The sequence below is a fragment of the Myiozetetes cayanensis genome, unplaced genomic scaffold, assembly GCF_022539395.1.
Source record: "Myiozetetes cayanensis isolate MyiCay16 unplaced genomic scaffold, myiCay2020 scf38, whole genome shotgun sequence".
Taxonomy (NCBI): domain Eukaryota; kingdom Metazoa; phylum Chordata; class Aves; order Passeriformes; family Tyrannidae; genus Myiozetetes; species Myiozetetes cayanensis.
This window is the reverse complement of record NW_026087609.1, coordinates 535,010-556,950: the sequence shown is the minus strand read 5'-3', so window position 1 is coordinate 556,950 and position 21,941 is coordinate 535,010. Positions and strand designations below refer to the sequence as shown.

Below are 21,941 nucleotides of genomic sequence, written 5' to 3'. Positions count from 1 at the left end.
GAGCATTCCCTGAACATCAGATTTATCATCTAGATCTTTGATTGCTGAATTTCAGATATGGCACCTAACAGTTTCCCTCTCCCTTTTGCTGCCCAAGTAAGGATATTCGGACTAAAATGTAGGAATGTACATGTACTTTTGTTATATCAAACTGTCTTGTAATCCAGCTGTATAAACAACTATATTCCATGTGCTGGCATGTACAGAAATCCAGGTAGTGCAAGATTTATTTACCTTTGATCAAAGAGAAGCTCGTGACAGAAGTACCGAATATATTTAGGTGTTGACAGTAACACTCTTTGTGAGAGATTATGTGGACAGGGATTTCTACAGAAACGTTCCAGTGAATAAATTTATTATTTACATACTTTAATCCCTAATCTGATGTTAAGAGTTTAAAACTGTCAAAGTGTATTGTATTTAAATTGTCTTTTAGCCCCTGCTAAGAGAAGGGGGCGTGGGTGTATTACAGGCATGATGACTTCTGTTTTCAAGTTATATAAGTACAAGAGCAGACACAAATCTGCCATTTGTGAACATTTCAATCTCTACAGAATTGAAATGAAACCTTGGTTCATACAGTAACTGTCGACATCCAGTGTGTGCCAAAAGGCTTTTAAATGTGTTACATCTGTGTAGATGCAACAACTGCACCTCAAAAATGAGACTGAACACTATGATTGAGTTCACATCGCCAAAGTTTAAAGATTAATACCGAGAGAGAAGGATGCTCAGTTGGTTTACAGGTGCAAAAGACAAATGTAAAGCCACTTAATCTTTGAGAGAGAGAAAATCCAAGGAACGGGGATACTCATTTGAGCCCACCACTAAAGGGGCCTATTAAAGTGATAATGAAGCTCTAACACTGCCACTTCTTTCCCCAGCTTTTCAGAGCAGTTACTGTATGAGTTGCACAGTCCTTGGAAATGCCGCCTCATTCTGCTCTTCAGCTCCCCTGGCAAGGAGTGTCCTGCCTGCCTTCCCTCTCTTCTCTCCCTTATCTATTTTCCCATCATTGCTCCACATCCATTAAACCTTGGTTGAAAATCTGCAAGGAACTGCCAAGGTTTACAGAGAAGCGACCCACAGCAAGGGCAGGTCATGTAATCCTGGCTGTCTGTTTGCCCAGCCAGAGATAAACAACGGGTGTGCTCTCTGTTCATGCTCTTAGAGTGGTCCCATTCCAGCTGTAGGAGCTGTGGAGCAGGGGGTGAAGGAAGGTGCTCCAGTTTCTAAATTACTTCCCTTCTATACACAGCTGTATGAACCCCAAACTGATCTTGTGAGCTTTGCAGGATATTCTTGGTAAATTGAAATCTCACTTGAACCGCACCTGGGTTTGGATTCTGATCAAGCAGCAGCAGATCTTGATGTTGATTAAGCATCAGCTGAACAAATGCCAGTTGGAAATGTCCCCACAGCTCTTTGTAGAGCTCCCCCTGGCCATCTGCAGGGAGCCAGGAGGCTGTGAGGGGAGAATGGCTGCTCCCAAAAACCCCAGAAGAAACAGGGAAAGGTGAAAATATATAAAGATATATCAGGTGCAGTGCCAGTTTGTACTGTCTGAGGATGTGCCCTCTCTGGGGAATTGCACCTGGAGGTTGGGTGGATCACAAAAAGCTCTGTATTTTCTTCTAACACGGGTGAATTAAACCAGCGAGTTGAGTTTGGGAGATCTCTCTTTCTGCAGCAGCACCTCAGAGTGGCTTTGTCCTGCTGCTCTGAGCTGTCGAGGGGAATAAGACCTGCTGGATCCAAACAGTCCACTCAATCTGCTATTGCCATGAGAATAAAATCCAAGAGTCAGGGCAATATATCTTCACCAGAGTGGCTGAGCAGTGCCCTGACTGCTGCAGGTGCCATCGCTCATATCCCGCTCCGTGCAGGCTGAGATACAGCCTTTCTTGTCCCTGGCTTCAGCAGCTGTCATGTAGATCAGGCTTCAGCCCAAATCTGTGTTTGTGGCACTCTCTGTGAATAAGAAAAATGTGGTTTACAACTCAGTGTGAGAGATGAAAGAGAAATCAGATAAAGTTAGAATGTTTTACAAGTTTAGCAAGTTGTCTCTTGAAATGGCTACAGAACTTGGACAGCCAGGAAAAATGAAATGTACATTAATCAGTTGAAATGGCAGATATTTATTGTAAATGCTATTATGTACAATTAAACAGGAACACTTTTATTCTTGTGAAAGGCTAGAGCTAATCCAATTAGAGAACTGCCTAAGATTACAGTAATTAAAAGACCAACCACACCTCCTTTGCAACCTCCAGAGGGATAGCTTGGCATCCAGGCAGGAGGACGAGGGAATGGTTTGTCTTTGTCTCAGATGTTGTCATTGGGCTGGCTTGGGTCACTCACTGGGATTGCTTTTTAATTTTACTTCTGTAACGTGGAATGTGATTTTTAATTTTTTTTTTCTAATATCATCTGGGGCTTTTCTGTTGCAAACGTGTTCCTCTGCCACGACCTGGCTTGATTTCTCAAGCTCTCTTCTTACTGCACCTCACAGCTCTAGGGTTCTTGTCTTGTATTGCATATCCAAAGTTCCTATAGCATGCACTCAACCCTGAGTGCTGCATTCATGTGATGGTGCTTTAGTGGCTGCACCTTTCTAATGTGCTTCTACTTTGCCTGCCTGAGGTCCTGGGGTTGGAACATAAAAGTTGGTGCTCATTTATCTAACACTACAACACCAGGTGAAGAGATTATCTTTGATAATTTGCATGATAACACAGAAGTGAGAGCAGATACCCCTCTTTTAAAACACTAATATTTACAAGGTGCTTTAAAAGTGTTAAAAATGTTGACAGCTTTCAAAGGGAATAGATCTGCTGCAAATAGACAAAATATTCCACTAATTTAGTTGCTCTTTCTCTCCTTGATCCTGTTTCAGTTCAAGGACTACACAAAAATTCTGTAGATTTAGACCTATTAAAACCTATTTAATAGCTTTTTGGGAAACTTCATTTTAAATCAGGGAAAGATCAGCAATATGACATTGCTGGCTGGAGAGGAAAAATGAAATGTCACATCACTGAAAGAAGTGGTACAACTGCTGGTGAGGCAATGGCCGTAGGTTTTTTCCCTGCATGATTAGATTTTATAAATACCCTGTCGTGTACAGGTATGTTCTCATCTGCCCATCCACCAGCGAGGCTGACGGGCTCGTCCTCACTCGGGGTGATGAGCAGCAGTTAATGACAGCACCGGGATTTTTGGCACCTTTTCTCCACTGCACTGCCTCGGTGCTCACAGGATAATTATCTCTCAGCTCTGCTCCGTGGCTCGGAGTACAGGATGTGCATCACTGCTCCTTTCCCAGCAATCCATCAGTGAAACTATGATTTTTAAGTTATTGTGGGGAATAGTACCCTTGAGTCCAAAACTGATTCCTGCAGGGGAATCACCAGCACCAGCTTCTTGTTTCTCTTTTCTGATGTGCTTTCAGTGAATTCTGGGCACATTAGAGCCTTGTGAGAGGGGAAGATAAGCAACTTCATATGTTCTTGGATAGAGAAGGAATCCTGGTGCACATTTGTGTAGAAGGCATCAGAGCTTTTGAGGTTGGGTTAATAATCCTGGAGGTGCTGTATTTATAATCCTTGTTCCCTGTTAAGTTTTATGCTGCAGGAAGCTGTTTGTGGGCTCCATCAGGAGAACTGAAATAAAAGATGGAATAAGCAGTGCCAGAGATGGAAAGAACACAGATCTTCTTTGCTCCATATGCACTCTGTGGAATAAAATTTCTTCTCATTCCTCTTGTGTTAAAGAAGAAAAATATAAAATTAGTTCTTATTCAGGAATTTTCACCCTAATATTGCTTGGTGTTTCATCTCCTTAGTGCCTGGATCCCTCTTTTCACCTGTGTCTCTATTGCCTATTTTGTAATATTCTAATAGCCCAGGTTACTCTTCCACATTCTTCATCTCCTTCAGCTCCATGAGATTTTACTGCTGAGCTTTAATGGGTCAGGCCTAAGGGTTCAGAGTGGATTCCCAAACTCAGTTCAAGTTTTCCAGACACTTACTACAGGAATCTACAGGATCCCCCTTTTTCTCTCCTTTTATTATTAATTTTGGATTTGTTTTTCTTTTTTCTCCCCCCCCCCTCCGTTTTTTAAAACTGTAATTATAATTATTTCAAGCATAATTACATACTTGAAAATTTTGAGAGCACTAAATGTTGTGTAAAACACTAAACCAGGCAGCTAATATGCATCTTCTCCTCCTCAGAAGCAAACAGTGTTGGAAGGCTTTTGAAGAGGCCATAGATTGCTGCAAGGCAGCTGAGTGAAGAGGATTGGATTACTTATGCCACAATATTCACGTGGCACTGAGCCTAAATGGCTGTCAGAAGAGTTTGTCCTGTTGAATGATCAAGATAAAGCTGCTGCAGCCCTTCCAGCTCTTCAGCTGCACCAGCTTTAATTACCCAAACCTGGACTAACCCTCTAACTCAGTCTGGCTCTCCTGAGCTGCAGTCCTGAAACGCCTCACCCCAAATAACATCCTGGTGTGAATGGTTACTTCCAAAGGCATTTGGAAGAAACACTATTGAAATAGGGATCTCTGAGCAAGGGAATACCAATGCTTTTCTTAAATGATTCTGATAATAAGAAAGTAAAGAGTGGAATTTGTTACAATTACCTTTTTCACATTTATTTGCCGTCTTTTGGCTCAGAGAAGACAAACTCTATTTTCAGTGGGTTTTCTGTATAAAATATCTCTTGTAATCTTTCAAATGAAATATTATGTGTTTGTTGTATTCTCATAGAGCCTGAGAAAACCAAGGGGTTTAATGGGCCTCCACTGAAATCCATACTTTTATCCTTACTACTGAAAAATAAATTTCGTGAAAATTTCCTAAAGTGTATCGAATCACAAGATGTTCACTGATTTCATGTGCTCTTTTCCAACTAGTTCAGTACAACTATTTCAGTTCAAATTATTTGTTTCCTTAGGTTTAAAACTGAGGAAACGTAAATATTCTATTTCTGTAGCAAACTGTTCCTCGAGGAGGTGTGAGAGTACCTCAGAATTAGACAAAATTCAGATAAAACTGGCTGTAATATTATCCCAAGGAACTGTTAAGGTTTTCAAAAGAAAGAACATTAAATTAATACAGGATAGTAATTCCTTTCAAGTATTTTCTCCAGATACTATTGGTCAGAATTTTAATTTTTTTTTCTTATTCTTGAACTGTTATTATTTTCTCCAGCTTCTTTTAGAATAATGTTGCTCAGTATCTATTTCACTCCTAAATCAAATTGTTGCAATTCTTTATGTAGAAAAGAAAGTGCATTTTCTACCTTGAAGTTATGGTTTCTCAGCTGCTAAAATAGGCAAAAATCATAAAGCGACAGACTTGCTGTAATTTTAGACACTTATTTCCTGGAAGAAAAAAATCCTGAATTTTTAATTCAGAAGAAAATTAATTCCATCCCTTAGTATTCTTAGGAAATGACTCATGGAACAGTTTTCACTCACCAGCAAATCTTTCTTCGGGTGAGATGTGAGACTGAACTGAGGAGGAACTGCTCCCGCCCACATCGTGTCAGTTGGACTCGACTGACTCTGCTTTCCAAATTTATTTCTTTGTCTGCCTCTTCTTTCACTATAGGACAGAACATAGGGATGCATTGGAAGGCATGTGGGAACATGGAAATGTAGGTACAGTTGGTGGGAGGTTTTCATTTTCTGTAGCATCAGTAGTGGCTGTTTCTGTTCAGCGTGATGGGAACAGGGAAGACCCACTAGAGTAGACTCGGAGAGCTGCGGGATATAGAGGGAACCTTTCAGGTAAGGGGGCTGAAATTACCCCTGTTTTCATTAAACTTTATTCAGATTTGTGATTAGTTGTAAGTCAGGATAGTAGCAGAAAACAAAATTTGCTTCAGAATAGATATTACCTCTTAAAGAAATGTGTTCTCTCCAAACCTTCTGCTCCAAGTTTGAAGGTGTGTGTTTTTTTGGTTTTTTTTTTATGGTTCAAAATTTAAAAAGGAAAAAGAAAAGTCTTGTGAAGGAGATGATTTTGGTCTTGTTCTGCAGTAGAAAGTGTCTGCTAATATAGTTATGCCAGGATATCTGTATCAGCAAGGATCCTTATTTTAAGCACAGTATGTGTTGGCAAAGGAATGCTTTTATCAGTTCGTGGATAAAACCCATAGAGCAGAAATGACTTGTTTTTTGCCAGCTGAAAAACTTGTCATGTTTTTGTCTTACTCCGTTTTCAATGAGGAGGGGCTGAAACTTCTCTGATGTGGGCTGGACCCATATTTTCAGGGAGCCAAAGGGAGAAAGTGAGACATTGCTAATTTAGACAACTCTGAAGTTTCCGCTATTCTTCTAAAAATAATTTCTGCAATCAAAATTTTAAAGAAACACTGATACCACCAGCAGAAAATGTTTCAGTGAAAAGAGATTTAAGGTCTTGTAAAAACTGACAGAAATGATTGATTGAGTCTATGGGTTAATGTCACATTTTCTAATCTAGAGAGATCTTATTAAAAAGGTGAGTTCTCCTGCCATTGTGGATTTTTTTAATAACTTGTTTTATGGTCTTAACCAGGTCATTCATCTCTTTACACCTTCCCAAATAACTGTGCCCATCTCTTATAATGTTTGCACATGGTTTTAGAAATCAGGAGCCTGTAGGAAAACAGGTCCTACTGTCAAACCAGGAATAGTTTCCAATGTAAGTAATCTAAAATGGATGAGGACTTTTCTTACATAAAACCCTCGTGCAGGAAACTAAAAACCCATGGATGTAAGAGTCACCAACAGCGACCTTTAGTTCAGAACCTGCAGGAGTTACAGTTCACTATGTGCATCAACATTAAATTAGCAAAGCAAAACACTTCTTAGCTTGGAAATGTCACTGCCAGATCACTGGTGGAACAATGTGTCATCCATAGGCAGCACGATAAAATCCTCAGTGCAGAGCATTTGTCTCTGTATAAACTTGTAAGTGCAAAATGTATTTACTCCAGCCTGGGGTGTTTTCTGTGTCTGAAGGTAGGATTGTTTAAGGAGAGGTAGCACAAAAAATAAATAAAAAAACTCTCAAATGCCTGTCACAGATCAGTTCTTGGATATGCCAAGAGCAGTTACAGGGGGATAAAACTACAGCTCTTTTGCTTCTTGCCCGCCAAGAAATATTAGTGCAGCACTCGGGGCTCTCCAGCTTTCTTCAGCTGCGTAAGAAGCACTTCATTATTGCTGGTAATTGAGAAACTGCCAGTGCCAAGTTCTTGTTCTTCCAGAATCAGCTGCCTGGGGTGTCCTTAGGGCAGGGCTGTGATGGGTGTCTTGGGCTGAGATGGGCTCGAACTGCTGAGCAGAGATGAGACACTGAGGGACATATTCAAGTAGAGAAAAGGTGCAAGTGATGGGAGATACAGATGGCAGGAGCATTCCTTTGCATGGAAGCCTTTCTGGGGTTATTTCCTCCTCAGCATTATTGGTTTGTGTGCAATGCTTCTGTGAGTTTATCCCGTGGGGATGTAGTACCAATACAGACTGAGAATGAGCTGGCATTGGATCTGTTTGTTATTGGTAGGTTGAAAAAAGTGCTTAATAAACATATACTTTTTTGGTAGTATTGTCCTGTACCATTATTCTCTGTTCTGTTTGTCTGTTTTTCTTTCTCTAAAAATTAGATCTATTGAGAATGGCATGCAGTTTTGGTTTCTTCTTTGTGAGAAAGGATAGAGAACTCTCAAATGAGAGTTCTGACAATGTTTTAGGTTCCATAATTATTTACTGCTCTGTATTTCATAGACTGCTTTGCATTTTATTAGTCTCTTCATTTTTTCTACATACAAAAATCATCTAAATGAGGAAAACATGTGTTCTTTGCTTTAGAGATTCGGGAATAAGAAGTGGAGTTAGGCCAAAAAAGGAAAAGAGTTACCAATGCAGATGCCAGAAAGATACTTCAGGCTGCTAAAATGACAAATTAAAAGAACATGCAAATTCTAAGGCATATAAAACTTGCTCTGCTTGGGGTGAAAGGCAGGTGACATACTGTCACAGCAGCTAGACTGTAGAGATCCCGGCAATGACATTTTGGCTGTCCAGAAAAAGCTGTGCTGTTCCTGAAGACACTGTCAGCTTCATCTTGCCTTCCTCCTAGCTGGAGCTGCTGAATTCTTAACAGTTACAAGATGTTTTGTCTCCAGCTAAAAACTACCTGAGAAAAATCTGACCTGAAACTGGTACTGAAAACATGTGAGTATATAATGCAAGATAGTAACAAGGTTAATATGGGTTTATTGAATTGGAGTTCTTCCTTCCCAAGAACAGGAAGAATTTACTCTCAAACTGTAGCAGTTTATTTAGGGTGGTACTGAAGAATAATGAAGGAGGATGAAGTGTCTGCTAAACACAGCAGAGATGCTCCAAGTGTTTGCTTCTGCTCAGATCTTACCAGGGTTATGGAGTAATAATACACGAGGATGGCTTATCTCTTAAGAACTCTACTAATCAGCTGAACCTGCGCTTGGCTTATCTCTTTTTTTTCTAATCTGCAGGACTACAACCTGAGTATAAATCACATGTCACCTGATTCAGTCATCATGTTTGTTGTCAGTGCAGCAAAATCATTTATATCACTGGTAATAAAAATAGCAGTTTGAGCTGATACATTTTATTAGGCTTCCTATCAATGGAAATTATCTTGACCAAATCTGTATTTCAGCCCAAGTGGTAGGAAGTACAAAACCTCACTGTGATGTTTTTGATTGAAGGAGCCATCAAGTTTGACAATTGTAGCTAATTATTGCTGAAAATTGGCCTGCAGTTTGTTTGGATTTGGGCATTCCACTGGACGTAGCTAATGAGAAATTCTAACTGTGATTATGAGGGTTTATCCGAACAGGTGCTTGCCATTAAGTCATGGTCTTGTATTTTCCTTTCCTCAGAATTTATGTTAAAATTAAACAAGTGAATGTAACATTTGACCTCACATGAAATGGCACTTTATGTTTTGGGGGAGTTTTGATGATGACATTTCTCAGTAGCTGCATATCTGCACAGTGCCTGGCTCTGAGCGTGTATCAGCCAAGGAATGAAAGGCTGAAAGAAGTAAGAACATCTTGTGCCACCAAGAGTCTGCCTTAAAAAAGCTCTTGGGACATTTATTACAAATAGTTGAAATGAAACCCATCAGCTAAGGAGGCTTTACAAAGTCTCAGACCAGCCAGGTCTGTGTAATCTCAGCAGGTTTAACAGAGCCAAGTGCTGGTGCTGCCCCTGGGTCAGGGCAGCCCCCAGGATCAATCCAGGCTGGGGATGAGCAGTTGGAGCAGCCCTGGGAGAAGGACCTGGGGGGCTGGTGGGGGAGAGGTTGGACATGGCCCAGCCCAGAACCCCCCGTGCCCTGGGCTGATCCCCCAGCGTGGGCAGCAGGGCAGGGGGGATTCTGCCCCTCTGCCCCTCAGGGGAGACCCCCCTGCAGAGCTGCCCCCAGCCCTGGGAACAGCACAGCAAGGACATGGAGCTGCTGCAGAGAGTCCAGAGGAGGCACCAAGAGGATCAGAGGATGGAGCAGCTCTGCTGGGAGAAAAGGGGAGAGAGCTGGGATTGTTCAGCCTGGAGAGGAGAAGCTTTGGGGTGACCTGACTGTGGCCTTGCAGAGCCTGAAGGGACCTGCAAGAAAGATGGAGAGAGACCATTGACAAGGGATGGAGTGACAGGACAGGGGGAATGGCTTCCCACTGACAGAGGGCAGGGTTGGGTGGGATATTGGGAAGGAATTGTTCCCTGTGAGGGTGGGCAGGCCCTGGCACAGGTAACCCAGAGAAGCTGTGGCTGCCCCATCCCTGGAAGTGTCCAAGGCCAGGTTGGACGGGGCTTGGAGCAATCTGGGCTGGTGGAAAATGACCTCTAAGGTCCCTTCCAACCCAAACCATCTTATGATTCTAACAAAATGTGTTGATTTGTTGCAATTAAGAACTTACAGTCAATTTTTTCCTGCCTCTGTGTTTGTGCAGAAGACAGTATACATTTCATGACTTTCAGACACAGCTACAGTGTTTTAAAAGTGAAAAAAAAAATCATTACTAAACATTGATTTCATCAAAAGAATGGCTAATATGTAAGGCACAAACAAGTAGCTGCCAACAGAATTTATTCAACAGTCTTGCATTGATTTCAGCTGGAGGTACATCAGGTCTATATTAAACCACATCAACTTAATTTTCAGTAATTTATTCTGGAATTGTATCTTTTAATAATGCACTATGGATATGTTTAATATAAAAGTATTTTTGTATATATGTATAGTTGATTTTTTAAGGTATTTTTTAATAGGATTAGTTAACTTTTTTACAAGGATTCATTCAATGAGGGTCATCCTGATTTGGCATTTGCAGTTATGTTCATGTGATAGTTAAACACCAATATATTAATTGAAAATTAGTTAATTTTGCCAAAATACTCGCTAAACACCTGTGTATGTTGTCAGCTTTCCTCACTTCAGTAGCTTGCACAAGGTCACTAACATGCATTGTTAGTGCAATTGTATTTATTCTGGGATTTTCTGAGAGCTGTTCAATGCATTTTGAGCTGTGTTAATCTGATGTACAAGTAATGTGATAACCTTCAGTTTCCTAAATGGATGTGCAATTCTTTGAGGAGCTTTCTGACAGGAATATTAACAATGATAAGTCTGCTGTGAATAGTTATACAAAATATGCTGTTTCAGCAAATGCACTTGATAATCTGAATTCAAGGAAATATTTGCAGATATAGTATCTGAAAAGTGCATGAATGTGATCAAAATGTTTTAATATGAAATGAATGTTTAAAGATACACTGGCAATATTTGCAAAGCTTTTATAATTGCTCACGGGTGTATCAGGCTATCTTCAATTTCTTGTCATGTGAAAGAGGAATGAATTAGTTAGGAAGAAGAAGATGAATGCAGAAACAAATCAGAGGATTGGAGTTAAGTTCCCCTCGATGAAACCAATTGCTGGAGTTGTATCCAAGAGTCCAAAGCACAACTGCTCATCTCTGTGAGACAGGCATGGAGCAGTGAAATCCTCGATTCTGCAGCACAATCACAGGGTCATTAAGGGTGGAAAAGATCCCTGAGACAGTCCTGTCCAACCCTCACCCCAGCACCACCATCATGTTCATCAGTTTCCCACCTGGCACACTCTGAGCTGAGACCCTTCAGAAAACCCTCAGCATCCAACAAGGATTCCCCCACAAACAGAGCCTTGCTGTTCCACACTCAGACTGTTATCTTTCCACTTGTTTATACTCTCTCCAGATGCAGAACTGAATTCATTTTTTTCGTTCTACTTGAGAAATCGATTTGTCAACTCAAGAGTTTAATAGGTCTGTTTTATTCACACCGGGGTACTTGAAATATTTGCATTGTTTGCCCTACTCAGAGATAAAAATGGACTCGTGTGTCTTGCCCCCTATCAAGATGTGAATTTCATTATAAAATTTCTTTGCAGTTCCCAGCTTTAATCCCTGTCCACCCTTGCCACTGAAGGCACCAGAAAGTTTGCAGCTGAGTCTTCCTGACGCTCTTTGAATATATAAAACTTATCTTAACCTTTTAGTTATTGTTACAAGCTGATGGCTTCAGCTCTCTAATTGCATTTTCTTACTGACATCTGGATGAGTCACACAGTCCCTTTTATTCACTGTTTTGTTATTTTTCCTGTGCTACTGATATATCTTTTGATCCACCTGGTTCACATATTCTTGAGCTCAGAATTCAGCTTCAAAGTTGGGCACTACTGCATTAGACTGTTTGTTTTCAGCTTCTAATTTCTATTTACTGCATCATATGAGCATCTGACTAATATCTTTGCAGCTATTTCCATCAAGGACACAAGATTCTTTATACTGAGCAATGTGTCTTCCATAGTCAGGACCTTTCATCATTGTCCAATTCAGCTTTTAAGCACGATTCTTCCCATCCCTAAGTGCTAAGATTTGTTATGTGGAGACTGAAAGTCAGTGTGGTTTTTGATTAGGTTTTCTCTGAAGTCACAGGCACTTTCTCATAGTGATCTGTGTTTGCCTGGCTGTGATCGTTGCTGAGAACTGGATTCTGAAATTCAGATTTTACCTGCCCTGAATGCCTCGTGCATTTTATTAGCAAAGAGTTCAGAATAAAAGGTAATTTTGGATAAAGGTTAAACATAAGTGGGCAACTTTCAGGAAATGTCAACTTAATTTTAGTAAAATTATAGAAACTTTTTTTACAAAGCTTTATGGGATGGAACGTGCTCTGTTTCTTAAGGGCTACACAGTTTGCAACATCTGGTTAGAGAGTGACCTCTGTAACCAGACTTGGATGTCATTTTGGTTGAGAGTATGAAAGTTGGATAAAAGTGACTTGACCTTGAAGTTTTAGTCACGTCATTTATATGTCCACAAAATTCATAATGACAAAAGTTTGACTCTTTTTAAATTTCAGAATGTTTGATGCTTTTCCAGACTATAATTGGGTTAAAATAAACTTTTATTCATCTGGTTTAGGTCACAGGTAATGACCTAACCTTGCCTTCTGCCAGCTGATGAATCCCTAAGGAAGTTCATATCAAAGTGTGCTGCCTCTGTCTTTTAAACTTCCTCATCCAGATGTTGTGTTTATTTGTGCCACACACTTGTTAAATTTAGATGGTTTTGTTTTTTCCTCAGATTTTCTATAAAATTCCTCTATCCATCTCAGTCATTCATGCATGAATTTCTTACAGTTATTTTCAGTAAAATAATCTTGGGTTCCCTCCAAGGCTTCACAATGTTGTTTAAAAGCAGAGGGATAGCTTGTTTGACCACTCCTGGTTCATATTGGTTCATGTGTTGGATTAGATATTAGTTAACAAAATATCTAGGAATGGCATAATTTCTGGATTAGGTCTTACTTTTAAAAACATGTCTACTCTGTAGTTTGAGGAAAAAATATTTTTTAACAAAGAAGGGCTCTTGTATCTTTGTTTTCTGTGCAAGATCTTCTATTTCAGCTGCTTAAATTACTCATTTTAAATGCTCTGCTATACAATGAATAGACAAGATTGTGATGTATTTAATAGCATGGAAGGGGAAAGAGAGGCAGGAGCTCCTTTGTTTGTGGGCTGTAATCAGAATCACAGAATGGTTTGGGTTGGGACCTTAAAGCCCATCCAGCTCCACCCCCTGCCATGGGCAGGGACACCTTCCACCAGCCCAGGTTGCTCCAAACCCAGTCCAACCTGGTCTTGGACACTTCCAAGGATGGGGCAGCCACAGCTTCTCTGGGCACCCTGAGCCAGGGCCTGCCCACCCTCCCAGGGAAGGATTCCTTCCTTATATCTCACCTAAACCTTCTCTCCTTTAGTTGATGTTGGAGGAAACAAGCAGTGAAGGAAAAGGGGCTGCCCAGGCCTTTCCTCCCTTTGGTCCATCCCTGCTGCTGCAGCTCAGTCCAGCTGTTCCCAGAGAGGTTTTGGGGAAGTTTAACATTGTGCTGCCCTTTGTTCATGGCTTGAGACAAACCTCAGCTCACCTCTCGGTGTGCAGTGTATTTTTTTCAACAGAGAGACATAAGGAGGGGCAGTAAGTGAGGCACTGAGCCTTTGCTGGGAGCTGACTAGAACAGTGTTAGCTGAATAACAAGGAAAAGCCTTGGAAATCCCATTTTTCTGCTTTGCAAATGCACACATGCTGCTATTGAAACATGTGAGAACCCAATTAATTTAATCTCGTGGCTCAAAATGCCAAAGGTTCTGTGTCCTTTAGCAAGTTTGAGAAATAACCTTCATTTCACTACTCAAATGATATCTTCTGTTTCGTCCCTTTTTCAAATCTGAACAGGCATCAAATCTGTTGGATCTGCAACCCCAGATCAGGATATTATTTGTGTGGAGGACAGTAGAAAATATTGTGAAGTATTTCCCACAAACCAGCTCGGTGGATAAGCTGCTGTTGCCTTAAAAATATAATGTGAAAACTATAATGAGAAAAGTTTGGACTTGGGCCAAAAAATTTAAAACCTTTATGGTGGATTAAACTGTTTTGCAACTAAATATCACTTTTCTCTGAAACAACCCATTCCCTCATGCAACTAAATACTGCCATATGCTTAAATTCTTGCAGGCCTCCTAAGGCTGACCCAGAAGAAATGTCAACAAATGTTTGCGAGTCCTTGTGGCCTTGTAACATTTTCTTTAAAAAGCGAAGAATGGAACAGCAGGAGCTGTAACACTCCCACAGAACAGACATATGAAGGCATATGGCTAACATGGGAGCCTGCTGGCTCTTCAAAGCTTCCTGGCTTCATTCTTAAGGCTCCTTTTTCTTTCTTTTTTCTTTTCTTTTCCTCAAGACAGCTAACCTTGTATTTCTGTTTCACAAGTTGCTCTGTTCTACTCAGAGCTGAGTTAGGAAGCCCGGGGTCCCACTCATCCCCCGCTGGGCCACGGGAGAGGTGGCAGAGGGTTCCCAAAGGTGGCAGGGGGGACACCTGGGTGGCCCCTGGGACTGCTCCTGAGTGGGGCATGTCCCTACAGCATCTTTAGGCAGCCATTCACCCGAGCTGGGCAGGCCCCTGGAGGGTGTGCAGACAGCCCTTCACCCCAGACACTCAGGAGGATGGAGAGCAGCCTCCTCCCGACCTGCAGAGCTCTGGGAAACTTTTCCTTATAGCATAAATCTAATGCTGGCTCTCATTTTGGAAGTTACAATAAATTATATTTGCTGAAACGAACCAAGCAGTTGCAATTAAGTTTCAATGCAGATAGGAATTTATTGCATTTAACTATGAGGTTTGAGTTTGCTGTTATGGGGGAAGGTCAAATGCACAGGATCACAAGTTTTTTCAAAGTCAATGTGATTTAATCACAAACACTTCAGAATTCTGATAGAATTTATGCTCCAAAATACCTTGGATGTTTTGGATTATTTTTCATCCCCCCTGTAAGTGTCCTCTCCATCCATGATTATTTTTAATTGACTCAGTCACTCAGTGCTCACGTACGATGGAGAGACATCTCACAGCGCCTGCTTTGCCCTGATGCTGTGCAGATGTCTGGGCTTCTCTGCTCCCATCTAGATTTATTCCTTTGATGCAGCTCCAGATTTTGCTCTGAAACTTGTGACTCTTGTTCATTTTTGTTTCAGTCCATTGTACAGTGCTTTAAAGCACGAAATCTTGACCTCTTGAGTTACAGCCATGTGTATTTCTCAATACCACAAGATATTTCTCCACAAAGTATTTGGAAGATAATTTATGTAACTGCTCATAAAATTATACTGTCTTGATGTGGGGGATTGTTGAGGTTTATTTTCCCATATGTGGCTGGGGAAGATCCTGTGCCTTGAAAAATAGAAGCATAAAACTAGGATTTGAATAAAATACAAAATACAAAAGGAAAAATCCAACATTTAGTGTGGTTTCTGTGGTTTATTCCTCATGCTCTTTCTCTGGGCACTGTAGTTACAGTAAAAAGAAAACAATAATGTAAAAACAATGAACATTTGCATGAGATTGACAGAATGAATAATTAGATTTCTTTTTTTAAAAGGGAGTGGGGAAGCTTATTATTGCCATTTGAAATGTCTCAAATGAATTTTCTGAAGTGTTCAGCCATAATTTAGCATGCAGAATGCTGTCTGTTAGAAAGGGCTGCATTGTAATTACCATTGTTGTGAATACCGACTGGAGAATCAGCAAGGTGTTGAAGCCAAGTTGTCCACACTCTCAGGTAAACTCATCAGGTGGTTTGTTTCCATACAGCTCAGGCTGACACTTTCTGAAAACAAAATAACAGGTTTGTTTAGGTATGTTGAGTTGTCAAGTGCTCACAAGTCTCATGAACTTGAAGATGAATCCACAGACATGAGTATCTGTTTATGTTGTACAAAGCGAGAGCTCAGCAATTGCACATTGAATGTGTAACAGCCTTACTGTGGCTCAGTTCCTTGGCATACAAATGGAAAAGGGCTGTTCTCTGAAGTAACAACTGTATGGCTACATCATTCCAGTGTCAGGGTGTCCAAAGATGGGGAAGGGCCTGGATTTGGAGCCGTGTGAGGACACTGAGGGCACTTGGTGTGTTCAGCTGGAGCAGAGGAGACTGAGGGGAGACCTCCCTGCAGCTCCAACTGCCTGGGCAGGGGCAGAGGAGGGGCAGGACTGAGCTCTGCTCTGGGGGGACCAGGGACAGCCCCCAGGGAATGGCTGGAGCTGTGTCAGGGCAGGCTCAGGGTGGATCTCAGGAAAGGTTCTTCCCCCAGAGGGTGGTTGGCACTGAACAGGCTCCCCAGGGCAGTGGGCACAGCCCCAAGGCTGCCAGAGCTGCAGGAGGGTTGGGATGATGCTCTGGGGCACAGGGGGTGACTCTTGGGGATGGGGCTGTGCAGGGCTAAGGGTTGGACTGGATGATCCTGGTGGGTCCCTTCCAGCTCAGCATATTCTGGGATTCTGTGATTGTGAGAGTAAATTACTTACCTTCCCAGTGCCATTTTCAGATGCAGGCGTTAATTATTCTCTCCAGCTCAGTGGTGGAGCTGAGAGCACAGGGCATGTCCACAAAGCCTATTGTTGGCAGATGGAATCTCAGCCCACCGGAGCTCCACAAACATGTTTATCACGGTGCCAAATCTGAATTAGCAGCTCTGATCACAAGCTCCTGTGCCTCTGCTCACAGTAGGACGTGGTGGGTTGGGCAGAGTGTGCTGTTCTAACCACATTTATTCAGATTCAACTCAGCTTGGAACTTGGGCGGAAAAGGCTCACATCTGCCAGCAATACACTGTGTAGATACTCCCAGCAAATCTGCCCAAGGCCACCCAGGAGGCCTAAGTTATGGCCTAGAATATTCTTCCATCCCTGTCCAACTCAGCTGAAAAGGAAAAATGTTACTGCTGTGTGAAAATTATTCCCCTTATATTTTTTAGATAAGTTCTTGGCAAACAGACCTGTCCATGCTTCTGTGGAGAGTCACAATCCTGCACAATCGGCAGAGTGGCTCCTTTCATGATTATAAAGTTATCTTTGATTTTTATTAGGCCTTTTTTTTATTAGAATCATGGAATCATAGAATCATTACTGTTGGAAAAGCCCTCCCAGCCCATGGATCCCCCTGTCCCCAGCCCCACCCTGTCCCCAGCCCAGAGCACTGAGTGCCACGGCCAGGCCTGCCTTGGGCACCTCCAGGGCTGGGCACTCCAAACCTCCCTGAGCAGCCCCTGCCAAGGCCTGACCACCCTTGCCAGGGAGAAATTCCTCCTGATGTCCCACCTGCCCCTCCCCTGGCACAGCCTGAGGCCGTTCCCTCTCCTCCTGTCCCTGTTCCCTGGGAGCAGAGCCCGACCCCCCCTGGCTCCCCCCTCCTGTCAGGGATTGCAGAGCCAGAAGGTCCCCCCTGAGCCTCCTTTTCTCCAGGCTGAGCCCCCCCAGCTCCCAGTGAGGTTATTGCCATGTGCAATCTTCCTTTTTGACTGGATATGTTAACACTGGGCATTCCTGGCTGAGTCAAAAAAGAAAAACACTGAAACTTAGGGAGTAGCTGCATTTTTGAAATCATTTTAAATGGTGGAGAGAGGTTCTCAGCTTTCAGCCAATGTGGGCTTGTTTGTTTATTTGTGGTGGTTTTTTTTTTACTTTTATATCATCCTTATATTTTTGTAAATATATCCTTTGTGTTGGTTGAATATGAGTTTGCCAGATGATTGGTGGTGGTACTCTGGAGCTCATTTGCTGTTATTTAAAGCCACTGTATAGCACCTAGGACTATCTCCATCAGGCAAAACCCATGGATATAGTAATCCTTTTCCTAATTATGCAGTTCCTCTAGAAGATTCAGAGCACTTGCTCTGTTATTATTTGGTTATGTGTATTTCTACTTCACAATCATTGTTTCGAAGAAACCTCATAATGCACTCACTTGTAGCTCATAATAATTACACTACAGAAAATTAAAGCCTTGGTGGTATTTGGGAGGCATAATGAAGAGCATAAAAATGTTAAATAATAATATCATTGACTATCCTGGTTAATTTTGGCTGTGATGTTCAGTGTTACAAGCACTTCATTACCTGATGCAGCTGAAATATGGATCTGTTTGTGTTTCAGTTCTCAAGAAAAAACTGAGAGGCTTGTTACCAAAACCAAAATAACTCCACAAAAAATAGAAATAAATTGTAATTTCTGGAGTGGAATACCCTGAAATGTAGGTAATGGAAAATCATATCATCCTTGCTAAAAATATTACTGAAATTCTGGAAAGCTGTATTAGTTGTGAGTTGAAAACACACCCAGCATCGTGAGATGCTCCTGGTCCTTCCTCATCTTCCAAGTTCTTTGCTTACTCAGTGATATTTAGCTATATCTCTAATTACCATTTCTTAAAAATTACATGCTGTTGAGGACTTAGCAAAACACCAGTTGGTCAGTGTTGCTCAGTCCTGAAAACTGAAATGTACCACTCGAAGAGGCTTTATTTTTTGAATCATCAATGTTTAGCCTGTCCCTCTGCATTTTTAAGCTTTCTTTTGTCAACACCTAGAGACTGTTTCATGGACAAATTAATGTGTTTGGCATTGCCTTGTCCTTGATTGAGAAGCCAACTGTGTAATGTCCTTTGAGGAAACACAAAAGGAAATGAGGAAAAGACAGCTAGGGAAGACAGAGACAGAATGCCTTTTGGTTGACCTAAAATGAATTTACTATCCATTTTCCCTTCCTTCCACCCTCCCTAGATCTAGACAAGCCATGACCTCTGCAAGTCTGGGAGGAGAATGGAATAGGAATAGGCAAAGAGATGTATTTGGTCCAGAAATAAAACTGAATTAAAACTTTTTTTAAAAGCTTTCCCAATGTTTGAAGAGTCATTGCTGGGTTTGCAATAGGCTCCCCAGAATGAATCATGTATCTTCCTGGGATGACAGGGATTTCAGTGAGTTGAATGAGGCACACAGAAATTCAGAAACGTCAGATCTCTGTGGTGACTTTGAACAACTCTTCTTTTCTTTATTTATTAATAAAAGGAAGAAGGTAGGAAAAAAATGTCCCTGAGACCAAAGAGTTCTGTCTCTCTTGAGTCTCTTGGACAGATTCTGAGCTATTCTTCTTTATGGTACCTCTGATGTCTCAGAATTGTTCTTTCTTAGGTGTCTCCAGTGGACTTGGAACCAGCAGGATGATTTTGTAGAACATTTATATAAAGATTTTTCGAAAGGTTAGTTGAATTTATTTTCTGTGCTGAGTGTCCCCTACAGCTTGACTAATGGGGGCATTCAGCTTATACTTGAGTGGCTCTCAATTTTCAGATTTCTTTTTAGGTCACTAGAAGAGATTGATAAAAGAGAGCAGAAGAAAACCAGAGGAAAGAAATAGAGAACAACCTACTAAAATTGGTAGCAGAGAAAGATAATATAAACAGAGCCCCAAATGCTAGTGAAGACAGTCTGCTCTGGCTTTGCTCTGGAGGAAGGATCTGGCCATTTGTGTTTACAGAATCACAAAATATGCTGAGTTGGGAGAGACCCACAGGGATCACTGAGTTCAGTGGAAGAAAAACACCAAAGAATAGGAAAAGTGCAAGGGGGAAAACAAACTAGAAAAAAAACAAACAAACAACTCTAAGGAAAATTCGCCATAAAACTCTTTCTCTGATGACAAGCTCCAGTCCATAGTGTCTGACATCTGCTGCTGGTGGAAGCTGAGTTCCAACATGACTTAGAAGGCATTGGAGCAATTCTGTGTTTCTCCTGCAATGAGTGACTGATTTGGGTTGCTTTGCATGTGTAACACGTTTTTTCAAGAGAGGATATATATGTGCCTTTTACTGGTGGTGGTTCAAGAACATATGTTTGAGATTATCTGCTAGACAACAAATAGGAAAAGTCAAGTTTTGGAGTACAAATGAAGTACTTTTCTCACATGTAGGGAATTCAAATTATATACAGTGTGGTATACACAGAAATATTTTTTAAGCATGAAAAAACTGTATACTTTTTAATTCATAGTAATTTTTGTGCATGTATATCTATATAGGCATATATGTACAAAAACTATGTAGCTACTTGCTGTGGGTCCTCTTCTTCTAAATTTAGAATTTATAAGAAACTCAGAGAAGTTGGAAACATTGAAACAGAGGGCTTGATGTATGATATTTAAAATGACAGAACATACCTGCCTCCAGGCCTCCCGATCCATTTGTATTCTTAGTACCTGGATAGGATGGGACTGGAGCAGCATGAAGCTAATTAATACAGACTTTATCCTCAAGGGCCTGGTGTTTGCCTCCAGGCCCTTGTGACCCAAAAGCAAGAAAAAGTTGATAAAGTCATATTGTATTGGGGGAGCACAGGACCTGGGTGCTCATGTGATTTGTAGGGGCTAATTTGTTCCTTGTGAGCCCACATGAGCCTTTTCTGTGCTGATGTTTAATTTGGCCTCAGATGGATGAGATGGGGGCTCTAGTCTGCAGTCTGTTAACATTCTGCAAAGCATTAGGATGTAGTTTTGTATCTCATGGGAGCACACAGCTATTCTGTTTCTAGTTAAATTTCTGCCAAGATTTGTGGCCTTCAGGTCTCAGAGTTCAGGATGCTCCTCGGCTTTTCCACGCGCTGTGCTCGGCACAGGCCGTGTCTCCTCTCCCTGCTTGTGGCTCTGCAACCTCAGCACTCAGCAGTGTGGAGAAGGGATGGGAACACCAAGGGGGAATGTTTTGGGAGAGCATAATGTAAAATCAGATTAGTTCATAAGAAAGAGAAACAGGCTGTTCAAAACCTGCTTGAACAGAACCTTGGTCGTGTGAAACCTTCTCTGCAGCTCTTGTGCTTTGTCCTTTTCTTGGGTGTCCTGCCTTCCACAAGTCATCCTTCTGAGTGGCAAGGTCCTTTCCTTCTGGAGGAAGGGACAAGATAGTACAACTATTCGATTCAAAATCTGTTTTCAAGCCTCATTTTATGTCAGGCTTCTTATGTAAATCGTGTTGAAAACTTCGCTTCTCCAGGACTGAACTCAGAGCTGTCGGAAAGAGACATTAACACTTTCCTGCCTCAGAACCACGAGGAGATAAAAATAACCTCAAGTGTTCAAGTGTTGCAGGGGTGAAAGGCAGAAAGAGAGGACCTCTTGCCTTGTCCCAGCATGAGGGACATCTTTGGAAGCTGCAAATGTTCCAAAGTGAACACAGCACGGTGCAAACACCCCCCAGGCTCTGAAGTGTGGTCAGTCAGAGTTATTTACCTCGACCTGCTGAAAGACCCTGTAATTGCATTTGTATTTATAAGGTAGATTATACAAGATTGCCTTTTTATTCTTTCTGATGCAGTTCTTGTCCTTTGTTTCGTTCTACTCCTTTGCACCATCTTTCAGAATTACATGGTCATCCTCAAAGTGTCCATAGAGACCTTGGTCTTGCTCTAATTCCAGCTATGGACACTGATGAAGTGACAGCCTTAGTAACCTAAATTAACTTTGAATTTGATGCTGCTTTCAGTGGTGGAGTTGGACCAGGTGACCTCCAGAGGTCCCTTCCCACCTGAATCATTCTAGGCTGCTGTGTTGGTTGCTGCATGTGGGATTCACATTCCTTGGCTTAGCTGCCTCTATAAGTGGAAAAAGATTCTCCTGGAAAGTGATTCCCAGCCTAAGCTTATTTAGATGCCAAGATAAAAACTTGCAGGAACAAATTATATATACCAAAGACACTGTTCTCTGGTCAAGGCACCCAGATCCACGTTCTCTATCAGGGCTAAATGCCCCTTGTACACTAAGAGACTTAAACTTCAGTGCAGATCCCTTTTTTTTATACCTGAGCAGAGACAACCCACTATATAAAAATATGGTGTGCTTGTGTGCCTTGTAGTAGGAACTAGAATAAAACTCTGAGAGCTAGCAGGAAACAGATTTTGTTGAAGCTGTGTTCCTGAATTGCAAACTGCCAAAATGATCAGAATAACTTCATGCAAATG

General features: G+C 41.5%; 1 protein-coding gene across 4 annotated transcripts in view; it reads left to right on the top strand.

Annotated features, from left to right (window-relative positions):
* The window catches only part of CDH11 (cadherin 11), an 81,500-nt gene that overhangs the window by 14,093 nt on the left and 45,466 nt on the right, over positions 1-21,941 (top strand). Inside the window, exon 1 of one of the 4 annotated variants that reach the window (XM_050328197.1) lies at positions 5,741-5,801. The exons of the other annotated variants lie outside the window; for them this stretch is intronic. The gene's annotated coding sequence lies outside the window, so the exon portion shown is untranslated. Of the gene's footprint in view, positions 1-5,740; positions 5,802-21,941 lie in introns of those variants that run through there. 4 annotated transcript variants of the gene reach the window in all.